A 13,749-nucleotide genomic window follows, 5' to 3' on the forward strand; every position below is an offset into this window, starting at 1 on the left:
CCAACAAATGTAAAATTTCACCAAGACATACAAGAATTTCCTGTCAGCACTATTTATAATAGCACCACAAGAAACCACCCAAGTGTCCAGCAACAGCTGAATGAGTAAATAAATTGTAGTATATTCAAACAGTGGAATAGCCTATAGCACTGAAAAGGAAAGAACGAATGCAACACATACCATCATGGGCGAACCTTAGAAATACAATGTAGAGCAAAATAAGATCGATGCAAGAGAACACATCCTGCATAATTTCATTTTAGTTTTATACTAAAACTCGGAAAAAATTAATCCACATGTTAGAAATCAGCATGGTGGCTATGTCTTGGAAGGATAGTAACTAAAAGGGTCACTGGGGGCCTTCTGGGATTCTGGGTGCTGACTGCATGAGTGTGTTCACTTGGTGAAAAGTCATTGAGCAGTGTACTTATGATTTGTACACTTTTCTGTATAATGTTATGTTATTTCATTGAAATATTTTTAAAACCACATCTGCCTAAATTTTGCCCCCATATATTTAATTTCAGTCGATCTGGGGTGAGACCCAGTTACCTGTATTTTTTAAAGATTCTCAGGCGGGGACAGTAGCTCATGCCTACAATCACAGCACTTTGGGAGGCCGAGGTGGGTAGATCATGTGGGGTGAGGAGTTCGAGACCAGCCTGGCCAACATGGTGAAACCCCAACTGTACTAAAAATACAAAAAGTTAGCTGGGCATGGTGGCACACGCCTGTAGTCCCAGCTACTCGGGAGGCTGAGGCAGGAGGATCACTTGAACCTGGGAGGCAGAGGTTGCACTGAGCCGAGATCACGCCACTGCACTCCAGCCTGAGCAACAGAGCAAGACTCAGGCTCAAAAAAAAAAATTCTCAGATGTTTCTATTGTGCATCCAGGTTCAGGAATCACTGATTAGGATTACCACTGATTTCTATTTCGCGAATTTAATCTCCTTTGTTTGCATATATATATATATGCAAGTCGGCCGAGTCGGCCTTTCTCTCTTGTCACCCAGGCTGGAGTGCAGGGGCGCGATCTCGGCTCACTGCAGCCTCCGCCTCCTGGGTTCAAGAGATTCTCCTGCCTCAGCCTCCCAAGTAGCTGGGATTACAGGTGCCTGCCACCACACCCAGCTAATTTTTTGTATTTTTAGTAGAGACGGGGTTTCACCATGTTGGGCAGGCTGGCCTCGAACTCCTGATCTCAGGTGATCCGCCTGTCTTGGCCTCTGAAAGTGCTGGGATTACAGGAGTGAGCCACCACACCCAGCCTGTTTGCATATTAAAAAAGTTTACTCATTGCTTTACTTTTCATTTTTCTTTCTTTTTTTTCTCAAAATAAGAGTCAAATAGCCACTGCAATCATGTGCACCCAGGCATCTCCCTGCCACTGAAATGAATGGAGGCTGGAAAGGCAGTACTTGCTCAGTGTCAGCACTTAACTTGCAGACGTGTTTGTACTCTGGTACTTCAAGAATCCCTAACAAAATTAATTTATTCAATTAGCCAAACGTTTATTGAACCCCTACAGTAATAAGAGCTAATGATTACTAACTTTATGAAGTGCTTCCCTGGGCCGGGCATGATCCTATATCTTTTGCTTATGTTCTGGGGTTAAGTGTGCAGACTCTGGAGCCAGATGACCCTGTTAAAACTCTGGCTTTGTAACTTAGTTGTGTGACTTTGGGAATGTTACTTTGCACTCTGTGACTCAGTTTCCCCTTCTGTAAATTGGGGATCATAATAATACTGTTTCTTGAAGTTGGGCTGAGGAGCAAATACAGTTTAACCACCTACTGTAAGTAAGTGCCACCTACTGTAGCAAGTGCTACATATATATGAGCTATTCATTTTCACAAAAACCCGACGTGATGGCTGCTTAAATAATGCTAATTTTGTACTTGAAGAAAGTAAGCTTAGGGAGGTTACATAACTTGTCCAAGGTCATACAGCTGGCAAACAGCAAAATCAGGATTCCAAGCCAGGTTGCCTAATCCCAGCACTGGGATACGTTGCCATCACATCCTTTCCTATGCTGACATATTTCTCTCTGGGTCTGTGTTTTGATAGACACAGGGATCACATTTCTAAAAAGAAGATTCTGCTGAAGGGATCTTTCAAGAGCCTCAAAAGTGGGACTATTTCATGAGCCAACTCGTAGTGACAAGCCCTGCCCCTGCAAGTGAGAAGGGGCGCGCTTCCCAGTCAAGCTCCATTTGTCAAGGTGGGATGGAATGGGTAACCTTTTTTGCTCCCTGAAGTCAAAAATACCTTTTAAAAATGAGTTTGCCGTGTCTTGTTGCATAATACCAAGCAGTATTTATAGAACGTGGAAATGAATATGAAAACTTGTATTTTGATTCATGGCCTCTTAGAAGTAAGTGGTGCTTTCGTTAATAATTCTAACTTGACTTTTTCTTCCCATATTATTGGAATTTTTGAAACTTTACAAATATGTTTCTGACTGGGATTAGGGAACGGAGAGTGGAGAGGTAGGAAGAGGGAGGAAGCACATTCCTAAAGACACTAACACTGCCAATTTCTGAAAAAGCAATTCCATGTATTGGGAGCTCCCATTGTGTAACAGATAGTTTGCGGTATTTGGTCCCTAATACTGTTAATTAGATATGTAAAGATTGCATTTTTCTGGAGTTAATTTTAAATAAAAACCTTCATTAAACAATATCTCTCAGTAAAAATGTAGGTCCTAACAATTAATAAGCAAAACTGTGTACCTAAGATTTTTATTATATTGATTCCAAGATAATTAGGTTGGCAAAGGCATTGTGAATCTCTCTCCCCACGTTAATGCAAAGTGCTGCTATCATTCCGTTGCTTTTTTAAAAGATGGCTGCATCTTACCATAAAATGTATTTCCAAGTTTTGTCAAGTATTAAGGTGATTGATTTTATTTCTTTTATTAGGAATTTAGGTTTATCTTACTTTTTTGATAGACTGTTTAAACACAAGCCTGCTTTCGCAGGCCTCCTGCTGCCCAAAGGCCTCCTTGTTCAGCACAGAGATTTCTTGCTGATCACATTTTTCCTATTCTTTTCTTTAAGCAAACACCGAAGGCTTTCAACAGCTGCCCAAGATATCACTTTAAAACCCCTTAAGGCAGTTTGAAAGGCCTCCAAAAAAGCATGACATTCAATCAAAGTTCAGTAAGGAAAGTTTTAATGAATAAACTTAGTAAATTAGAAAGCACTGCGGCAGAGTGATTAACTCTCATTTGGGCATTAGTGTTGAAATTAATTAAAATGTTTAAGCCATAGGAGGCAGGCTACCTCGTCAGGACCTGGCTCTGCCCTCGGAGTCAGTCTGGATCCAGGAGTGATTCATCTTACACAGAGGAGAGGGGGATAAAAGGAAAAGAACAGTCAGGACAAATGTGTTTTCAATGGTGCTTAGCAGCAGGAGACCACTGGGACTTCAGAGCAACGCTACTGGAGTGTGACATCATAATACGGTATGTACACTGTGGAGTGGAGTGAAAAGGACTTTGCACTTACATTCTTGCCCTCTCTCCTTTAGATTGGATGCCATGTATATTCATTTCTCTGCCAGGCAGAATGCTGCAGTCTGCTGTCTTCAAGACCACTCACAAATGAGCTCTGTTTCCCTGACTCTTTTAAACCTGCTTCCCACTGTTAAAGTTCATGCGGTGACATGAAGAGGTAGGCTTGATGTCCTGGTGGATTTCCCTAAGATCAACTCCACAGAATGTATAAAAATATAATTGCTTCAAACAGACTCTCAGACACACAACAATGGATTTATTGTTAAATTCCCTTGACAATATGCAGGGCAGAAACCATCTTTTCAAGAAACCCAAAATATTCCATTCCCATTAGGTTTTAAAATATCTTGTAAGCTCGATTTCTTTCCAGAACTATGGGTCTGTGGATCTTCTTATAGAAACCCATTACCATGTGGCTGTTTAACAAATCCGTGCCTGCTTAAAATTATAAATGACAGCCCATTTCATAAAGAGAAAAGTCCTCCATGACAGGAAAACAATCTCCGTTGGTTCTCCTTGGATAACAAATGGACTTGCATCAGGCCCGGTACCATAGCTATTTCTAAAACAGTGTGGCGAAGGACTGCCATTCCTATTTCAGGGCTCCTAATTAAGGAGCTCGCAAAAATGAGTGACCACCTGCAAGTCTGAATTATTACCATCGGGAGAAAATTATCATATTTGCTACAGATCTACATTCATAACTTTAAAACTGTCCATCTTCCTTATTTTTTGCTCTATGGATTTCTTGTCAGCCACAATGTCAGAGGTCACTGCCAGAGTGTCCCTTTGGTACCCATTAACTATAACCAGCAAACTTGTTCACTATTGATCCACTATGTCTAAGTATCTATTATGGTGGATATAAAAGGTGGCTTCACATCTTTCTAAACAGATAATTCATAAAGGCCAAGGGGTCATGGCTTGTGATATATTATTATTTCACTGTATTTGTGACCGAATGGATAAAGAGAGAGAGGATGCAAAAGGGGTGCCAAGGGTCATGAGTGTTAGACTAGAGAGGTAGAAAGTTGTGTGTCAATTGGACACATTAACATCCATATAAATAATAAAAGGCATTAATATTTGTTCATGACCTCATTATCGATTCATTCTACTCAGAAGCAGAGGTTTCTAGAGCGAATGAAGACAGAGTTGATTTTTTACCACCAAAGTTCAGTTGAGGTTGAACTCTAAACTGGAAGTCGACTAGAGACAGTAAAATATATTCCAGTAGGCATATATTGGATCCTGGGATAAATACATTTTGCAAGCAGTGCATCATCCAGGGCAAAGCAACTGTTTGGGGCACAGAAGCCTCACACAGAAAGTGTTAAGGGTCTGCAGGGCCCTGATGGGCTCAGCACATCACCACGTTCCTTTGGGATTGTTTGATTCATCATGTTATTTAACCTCCACTGGTTCGTATTGAACATTCAGCAATACACTACAGAGGCCATTGCTAATGTTCCACACGTTTCCAGCCTAAAGGAAAGCATCTCATTAGGAGAACAATAAGGATCTAATGAGTGAGCCTTGCTCACAAGTTAGCTGACGTTGGGATCATTTAATGCTGTTTATGGTCTTCTACCCACTGGAGAACCCGGAGATGTTGCGCTTTCTCAAGACTACAGTTTGGAGGAAAGTAAATTGAGATGAATCATGGTGAGATGAGATAGTTAAAATGTCATGCTCCATAAGTTTGAATGCATCCTTCAAGTTCTGAACAGTAAAATGCAACTGAACACTGAAACAAGAGAAACAAAGAAAAAGCAGATAACTAACAATACAAACCCGCCTTCTTGGGCAAGGATGCTTCATGGGGGAAACCAAAAACATCTTTTCAGAGCCCTCCTTGAATACACACCAGCATGCACACACACATACACACAGACACACACACAGACACACACACAGACACACAACACACATACACACACACACACACACACATACTTCCTCCCAAATTTCCTTCCTTTGCCACCAGACTTCAATACATTATAGCCTTTAAAACAACAACAACAACAACAAGCCTATTATGGATCAGGGGATGACACGTCAAGCTTATAAGATTCTTAGAGACCAATAAAAAACCACTAGCTTTATTTCTGTTTACAAATGTGAGCCAGTCCCTAGACTGGCCGAGTAAATTATAAATTGTCCCCAGTAAATGTGGGAGCTAGCAATCACATGTTTGAGTCAGGATAGGCCTTTTTAGTTTAAGGAGTGAATCCAGGAGAGGCTTGGGGGTTGAAAGGGTGGGATGTGGGAGCTACACAGTTACTTTGCCAATTTCTCCTTCCAGAGCCCCATTCATTTCAAGTATCTACGGACTCGATGACCCCTCTAAGTCAAAACATCCTAAGAGAAATCCAAGAATGACCTATTTCCTGGAAGCCACCATTCTAAGTGAATAGTCTAACCCTGAGGATAGCTTTTCTTCGTTATGTGAAACCCCAATTACTGAGACAACTGGGATCCCGAGGGAATTTTCCTTTGATGTCTGTGGTGCTCAATCTTTTTGTGGATCAAGGACCCTTTTGAGAATATAACAAAAACTATGATCCCTCTCGAGAAAATATTGATACACAAAATTTTGCATATGTTTGAGGGACTCATAGCATTCTTCAGATTGCCATAAGTTAAGAACCGCTATTCTAAATACGGTTAAAAAAAAAACAGACACACACACACACACAGATGAGCATTGATAGATTTGCCCTTCCTTCTTCAATTCAATTCAAGAAAGAAACAACAAAAAAAAACGAAGTTTAGAGATAAGCCAGCCATTGTAACCCCCGAACTCCAAATAATACTGTCCTTAATAATAATAAATATCCAAGTGTCATGTTAGTGGTCTCTATGGACATCTCCAGTCTTCATAATAATTTTTATTTTTATTTAATGTTTGGAGATGTTGTAAAAAGTGACTACTGTTTCAAAATGTGACCTCTGTGAGGTTTAAAACCTACTGAATCAGATGAGATATGAAAGCGTTCAATATAATGTATGACTTAAAGCTATGTTTTTTAAACTTTAATAGGAAATGTCTGACTCTTAGATCACTGTTTCTAAAGCCTGGCAGACAGAAACATGTCTTTTAAAAAGGTCTAATTTATATACCAAATAGAGATCCAGCAGGTAGAAATGATGTCTTTCCTTTTTACCTCATGCCAACTAGAATCTTTCATCAGCTTTGAATACACCTCAGCTCCAGCAATATTTTAACAATGCTAACTCATCTCATATATTTTCAAAAATTTTTCAAGTACTGTGCTAGACAGTGGGATACTAAGATAAGCAAATTACGGTCTTTGTCCTCGGGAGGCTTATAGTATTGTGGGAGGATGGGTGTGTGTGAACACTCATGCAGCTACTGTGGTGGCTCAGACACCATCCATTCCCTTCTTCCTCCCTCCTGGCAGAATTCTTTTTTTTTTTTTTTTTTTTGAGACAGGGTCTCACTGTGTCACCCAGGCTAGAGTACAGTGGCATAATCTCGGCTCACTGCAACCTCCACCTCTCAGGCTCACCTCCCACCTCAGCCTCCTGAATAGCTGGGACTACAGGTGTACACCACCACAACTGGCTAATCTTTGTATTTCTTTTTTTGTAGAGACGGGTTTCACCATCTTGCCCAGGCTGGTCTTGAACTCCTGAGTTCAAGCAATCCACTTATCTTACCTTCCAAAGTGCTGGTATTACAGGTGTGAGCCACTGTGCCCAACCCAGAACTCCATTTTTATTTGGGTACCCACCCCTCCTGTATATAAGCTATGTGATCTCGGGAAAGTAGACCCATACTGGGCTATACCGATCATGGTAATCCTACACACATCCTTGCCTGTGATTGGTTCAGGTATCATGACTTCAGCCTATTGCTTAATTGGTCCAGGGATGAGCATGTGACCTAAAGCTCTCATCACACCAAAGGGAAGGACAACTGCGGGAAGGTTCTCTCTCTTCCCCTCTATGCATGCTGCCCCAATTGCTTTTAGCAACTGTCTTGCTACCAGTGGGGAGACTGGCCTGAGGACAAAACAAAGATATCTGGGATGGAATATCTGAGAAAATTACGGAAACCCTAAGTAGAGACCCTAATCGTATCACATCTGGAGCCCAGTCTACATCCCAGGGGCCTCTATATGAGATCAATCTACTATTTTCTTTTTGTTTAGTCTTCTTTGGGTAGGGCTTTCTGTCCTACGCAGACCAAAAACTTCCTGACTGTCATCCCTGCTATTAGAGGGTGAGAGTACCCCTGGTATGCTAAAAAATCTTCAAAAAAAAGCACAGAAGATGGGCACAATCACCCTGGTGGGAACTTTCTGGAGAAGGGGATACTTGAACTGAGTTTCACAGGTTGAATAGGAGTTAGCTGAGCAGATATAAAAGGAAAGGGGGTTCTAAAGAGAAGAACAAGTGAACAGAGGTGTGCTGGTGCCTTCAAGGTTGTTGGGAGAGTTGCATGGCTAGAGTGAAATGAGCACTCAGGGGATGTTTTGGAAGATGAGACAGAAGAGGTAGCAAGCGTGGGATCATGAGGGGCCTCACATTCCATGTGAATGTGGATTTTCTATCAAAGGTAGTTGGGAGCAATTGAAAGATGTTAAGCTAAGTGTCATGGTAGGTTTAGCATTTTAAATAATTGCTGGTGACCAGTGTGTAAGGTGAGTTGGAGACTTGGAGGTGAGTTGACAGTTCTGGAGACAGGGGGACCAGTTCAAGAGTCTCCATTTTGCTGGAATTCTCAGTCATTCTCTCCCAACAAGGGGCAGAAAACATGGGCTCTTTCTGGACAGTTCAGAGATGGGAGCTGTGAAGACTAGTACAGATCCAAGTTGGTGCCCAAGATATAGAACACTTTACAAGGTCATGGAATGAGCCCCTTACTTGCTGTGTGTCCTTAAGCTAGATGCTTAACTTCTCTGAGATTCCATTTCCTTGTCAATAAAATGAACATCCTAATACCTACCTTGCACTATTTTGGTGAGTAAAATAACACTTATAAGCAGATAAGGCTACTCGATAATAGAAACTAGATTAATGACTCACTGGATGATTGAGTGACTGGATGACATGAGTGGTTTTCCCTATATGTGGCTATAGACTTCAAAATGGCAGGCCCAGTACTTGGGGAGGTGTCACCACCAGATAAGCAAGTTATCCCCACTACTTTCTGAGATAAGTTTAATTCTCATAGAATTTTTTTAAATGAGAGCGTATCTGCCCACAGGGATTACAGAAGCTTCTGTTCAGCCCTTAATTAAAACAACATGCTTTGAAGCCCTGTGCATTTGCAGCTCTCCATTCTTGGGACTCAAGAGGAAGCATTATTATAAATTGCTTTGGAAGGAATTGATTAGGGTTTTTCCATATGATACCCTCAAAGGGCTTGAGAGATTAGGTTTTGGCCCAAGCTCAAGGGCTGCTGTACAGTTGGTTTGGACAGCCTACAGGCATAGGAACTGAGAAAGGTGCCTGTCTGTGCTCCTTTACATAAGCCAGATCCTTGGGTCTCCCAAGTTGACTATGCCCATTCAGGGGTGGTCAGAAGAAAGGGCTAGCATGGGACAGCGGGGAGCTGGTGCCCACCTGCAGATGCTTGGAGGTATAACATGCAGTGGTTGAGAGATTTGCCATCAGAGGCATCCAGGTTGTTGAGTTCCGGCTCACTCACTTACTAGCTGTATGACCTTGGGCAAGTGACGTAACTTCTCTGAGCTGTGACTTTTTTCATTTGGAAAAGTGGGTTTTATTTACTCCAATTCTACAAAGTGGGAGTAAATCTACTCCTAAGGTTATTATGTAGATTAAATAAAACATTTATGTAAAGTATGTATGCACCATAGTTTATAACAGACGGTTAATAAACATAGGTTGTTATTATTATTTATAATGAACATCTGTAATGTTGGGTCTGTCCATCAAGTAGCTGCTCCCTGATTTCCTTTTGGGGAATTACCTTTCCTGATTAGGTGTAGTCTTGGTGCCCTCTAGTGTGCTGACTGTCCACCTTAGAAGTTGAAAGGTGGAGGCTCTGCCCACCAGACTTTCTTTTCACCACCTAGTCCAGCCAAGATGTGAGCACGTCACCTGAGTTCAGGCAATCAGAGTCTCTCTCCTGAGACCTTGAATCAAAGCAAAGGTAGCAAACACTGTGGGATAGTGCCTGAAGAAGACGGTCTTCCCTTCACTCCTGTTGGTGCCCCAAATAGTTCCTACAAAGTCTCCATTCTCTCAAAGGGCCAGAGTCCATTTCTGTTACTTGCAACCAAAGAAATGAGACACTGTTGCTTTCTGCCTCTAGGAAACAAGTGTTTCCCTTCACAACCTGCTTCACTTCTTGTCTTGTCTTTACTCCAATACGTAGGGCATTGCCACCACGGCCCTACCTAGAATGTTTCCCAAACACAGCCTAAATTTTTATGACTCCATGCACGTTTTCAAGATGCCCTTTCTGTTTGGATGTCCATATCCAGCCCTCATCCTCCAACAGGCAAATACTAACTCGTTCTTCAAGCCCTGGCTCAAATGTTGCTTGCTCGGGAAGGCTTCAGTGACTGCCCCTGACCCAGCAGTACAAAAACATTTCATTTCCTCCACCTTTCTCATGCTTTCATTGAAGCATTTACTACACTTGCCATGTTGTATAACAGTTAGGTTATTTGCTGCCATCTACATTTTGTGCTCTTTGGGGATGGTCTTGTTCAGTTTCGTTTCTCTAGTACCTGATTCAGAGCAAGAGCACGAAGCATTTTTGTTGAATAAACAGTGAAGAAATGACATTTCTTACAAATATATGACTTGTACAATTTTATATGCAAACATATGCAGGGCATGTCTAGATAACTTCAGAACTGTAGGCCAATTCTGTAGACCACCCAGTTCTCCCAGTAATGGTTAGAAACCTGTCCTTGTCTCGGTTAGCCAAATTGATGATCTGGAGTCATCTGAAAGTTTAAGATCATTGTCTCAGCCTCTTCTTTGAGAATTACATCCCAACATAATTACATAGCACTAGCAACTAAGTCTTCTATGGTCCTGACCACATCCCAAGCACCAAATCAATATTAACTCATGTAATCCTCACAGTAATCCTATGAAGTAGATTCTGCTATTTTTCTCATTTCAGAGATGAAAAAACTGAGGCACAGTGAGGTCGAGTCGCCTGCTCACGGTTACATGGCTGACCAGTGAAAGAGCTGTTTCTCACCTCAGCTGTGCTATTCCATAGGATGCTGCCTCCTCTGAATCCCAGAGGAACGAGCAGATTCCGCACTCAGCCCAGTTTCACAGCTTGGGGGTTGGACGCCGGACAGGAGTGGCTGCATATGGAGATCTGCCCACCTTGTAAGAAGTATTGACAATGAGTGCAGGTTTTGCTAAGCTATAGTGGGGTAGTGATGGAGACAGAGCAGGTTCCTCCCATGATATTTGATCATTCTGAGCCCCAGAAATAACACTCGTGCAAATAGGGGTCACATTATTTGCCTTGGCTAAACTCACTAAGCTGGGTTTTGTAGGCAGTAGAGGATAGTTCAGTGGTTAAACTTTTAAGTCAAAGAGTACTGAATGTAAGGCCGGGCTCAGCTGCCTGCTGCTGTGTGAGATCTTGGGCTAATTATTTAACTGCTGGGTTACTCAGTCTCCTCACCTGTAAAATAGAGCACAATAAAAGTCTCCATGTCATAGAATAGTTATGAAAATTAAGTGAGATAATTACATGGAAATTACTTGGTATATCTGGCACCTATTAAGTGGTAGTATTATACAAATGTTAGTACAAAAATTTGTGCTAATTATGGGATATTTAATGACCAGTAGCATGTTGGGTCTTTCAGGGAGCAATGCGAAGCAAAAGAGTAGGGCTGAGAAGTGAATGTCCATCTACTTTGCCAAGCAAAGTGCAGTCCTTAAGAATTTACGCCACTGCCTGAAGTTGCATGGCTGGCCACCTAGTTCTCCAAAGGATTCCATTAGGTACGAGCACAGGACAGGGTTTCCAGTTTTCACATCCAGTAATTAGGGCTGATGGCTCAATAAGATTATTTTGTATAGCAAACCCAATATCCTCTTTATATTCTTTTCCCCTTTCTGATTTCCAATTGAAAAAAAAAAAAAAAAACCCTTCAATGATAAATTTGGTCAAAAGGCTTATTTTATGACTAGTGCCTGTTGCCAAAGAGCTGATATTTCTCACAAATCCTGAGTTGTGAATTGTGACAGCCAGTGCTTGGGTGAAGTTAGCACCTGCCTCATCCCCAGGGAGAAGAAGTGAGGACGTGATTTTCCCGACTGAGTCCATTACAACACATGCGCCCTGACCCCTGGGATTTGGGGAGGGGGATTCCCAATCTGCCAGTTCATTTAAGCTTCCAACTTCACAGATTCCAGATTCAGATACAGAGAGCCTTCAAATGCATTCTATAGAAACCAGACTTCATTGTAAAGTTCTCTATTAGCTGCAAAACAAGCAAATATGTACAAATAAAGTACATTTTAAAGTAAGAAATATATTCTCTTAGTGCGCCTGTCTCAGCTTTTAATAAACCCAGTTTACATGGTTTACAAATGAGACCCATTTCCTGAGAGATCTTGGAGTTGAAAATTGGGGTAGAAGTGAGTATAAGCATGGGAAGGTATTATTGTACTCCGGGAGCCTCCAATACACTTAAAACACATTAATAAGCCCTCTTCATGGGGGATTCAACAGGATGAAAAGAATCCTCATGTCATCCTCTCTCTATTTGTCCTTCATAACTGGGATATGAGAATTATGCACTAAATAGCAATCTCAAAAGGCCAATCCCACAGAATGTGGGACCCTCTTGGGACTGTGTGTAGGTGTTGTCACTCCATAGCTGGCATCAGGGTGAACTGCTGCCACTGGGATATGGAACAATTTGTAATGTAGCAATTAATGGAAATATGATGAAGTATTCACTTAGCAGGAAACTGGTAACTGCAGGGATCACCAAACAGAACAGTACCATGGCATGCCCAATATCCCAAGGGATTCTGAAGACATTCAGATGACAACCAAATGCTAGGCATCTTGAGAAGCCCCTCTGTGCCCCTTTGTTACTTGAGGCTGAAGTTAAAAATGATACCTTCTCTTCCACCCAGGTTTTGAGCTATACAGAAGGGAGGAGCTGTTTTATAAAAATGCAGCCTCGGAAATTTAAGGACCCACCATGCTTGCTCGCTTCACCCTGCGTGAATAGCATTTGTCAGATTCTCATTAGGAAAATGTTCCACTGGGCTTTCTCCTCAGGGTGAGAGGGAGACCTGGGCTGTTGCAGAGCTGCATTTTGCATCGCCTGGATGATTGTAAAACTCCCTACTCGCCACCCCCCACCAACCAAGAAAACCCATCGGCTTAAGTACCAACCCCCCACTTCAGTTCTCATATACTTTCATCTTGTTCCCAGGATCCACTAAAGTAAATAAGATGTCCACCCAGATAATGGAAACCCCACCAGCTCTCAGTTAGTGCCTTTTCATGCCAATTAAACACATTTTATACAGTCATCGTAGATGCATCAATGACTGCATTCCGAGACGCCAATAGGGCCGCGGCAGACATCAGCCTAGCAAATGAAATGTATTTCATGCGCGTTTTCTCTCTGTCTTACTCTAACCACTTGGCAACGGTCTCAGTTGAAAACATTGATTCTGAAAGATATATATGGGTATATAAACTGATTAACCAGCTTATTTGCTGCTGATTACTTTACTAATAAAGATCTCAGAGTGCTTAATTTAAATTAATACTTCTTTAATGAAAATCCAGCTTAGAGCATTAAAAACAATCTTGACAGATGCATTTATTGCACAAACATACATTTATCTACGCCAAGCCAATTGAACATACAATCATATTTAGTTGGAGTTATAATTGATAATGATTCTACAATTATGACTTCAGTTAGATGTGTGTTGTTCACCAGAGTTACTCTGATAGTCTCAAAAGATTTTCTCATTTTGGAGGCTGTGAGGACCCAGTGGGAAGTGCATGGAAGTTTGTGAAGCAACTGCAGAATATTGGTTACTTTTGAGATGAGGAGTAAGATATCCTTGCTTCCCCTCCCCCTCACTCCATCCTCCTCTGCCTTAAAAAGCCAAAAGGAGGGTGGCTGACTTTCCAGTGTAGTAAAAATTGGACAGGGGACAAAAGGTGTCAAGTGTTAAGACCTAGGGATTAAACAAAATTGGGTTATTGATTAAC

At 41.6% G+C, this 13,749-nt stretch overlaps 1 long non-coding RNA gene across 2 annotated transcripts in view; it reads left to right on the top strand.

Moving 5' to 3' along the window:
- The first annotated feature begins 2,067 nt into the window (after positions 1–2,067).
- LOC111539769 overlaps positions 2,068–13,749 on the top strand; it is a 12,024-nt gene continuing 342 nt past the window's right edge. The window contains exon 1 of one of the 2 annotated variants that reach the window (XR_003309397.1): positions 2,068–2,222. This is a non-coding gene — a long non-coding RNA (uncharacterized LOC111539769). Of the gene's footprint in view, positions 2,223–3,284; positions 3,468–13,749 lie in introns of those variants that run through there. The other variant, XR_002730770.1, reaches the window with a different exon arrangement.

This window comes from Piliocolobus tephrosceles, chromosome 1, assembly GCF_002776525.5.
Source record: "Piliocolobus tephrosceles isolate RC106 chromosome 1, ASM277652v3, whole genome shotgun sequence".
Lineage (NCBI taxonomy): Eukaryota > Metazoa > Chordata > Mammalia > Primates > Cercopithecidae > Piliocolobus > Piliocolobus tephrosceles.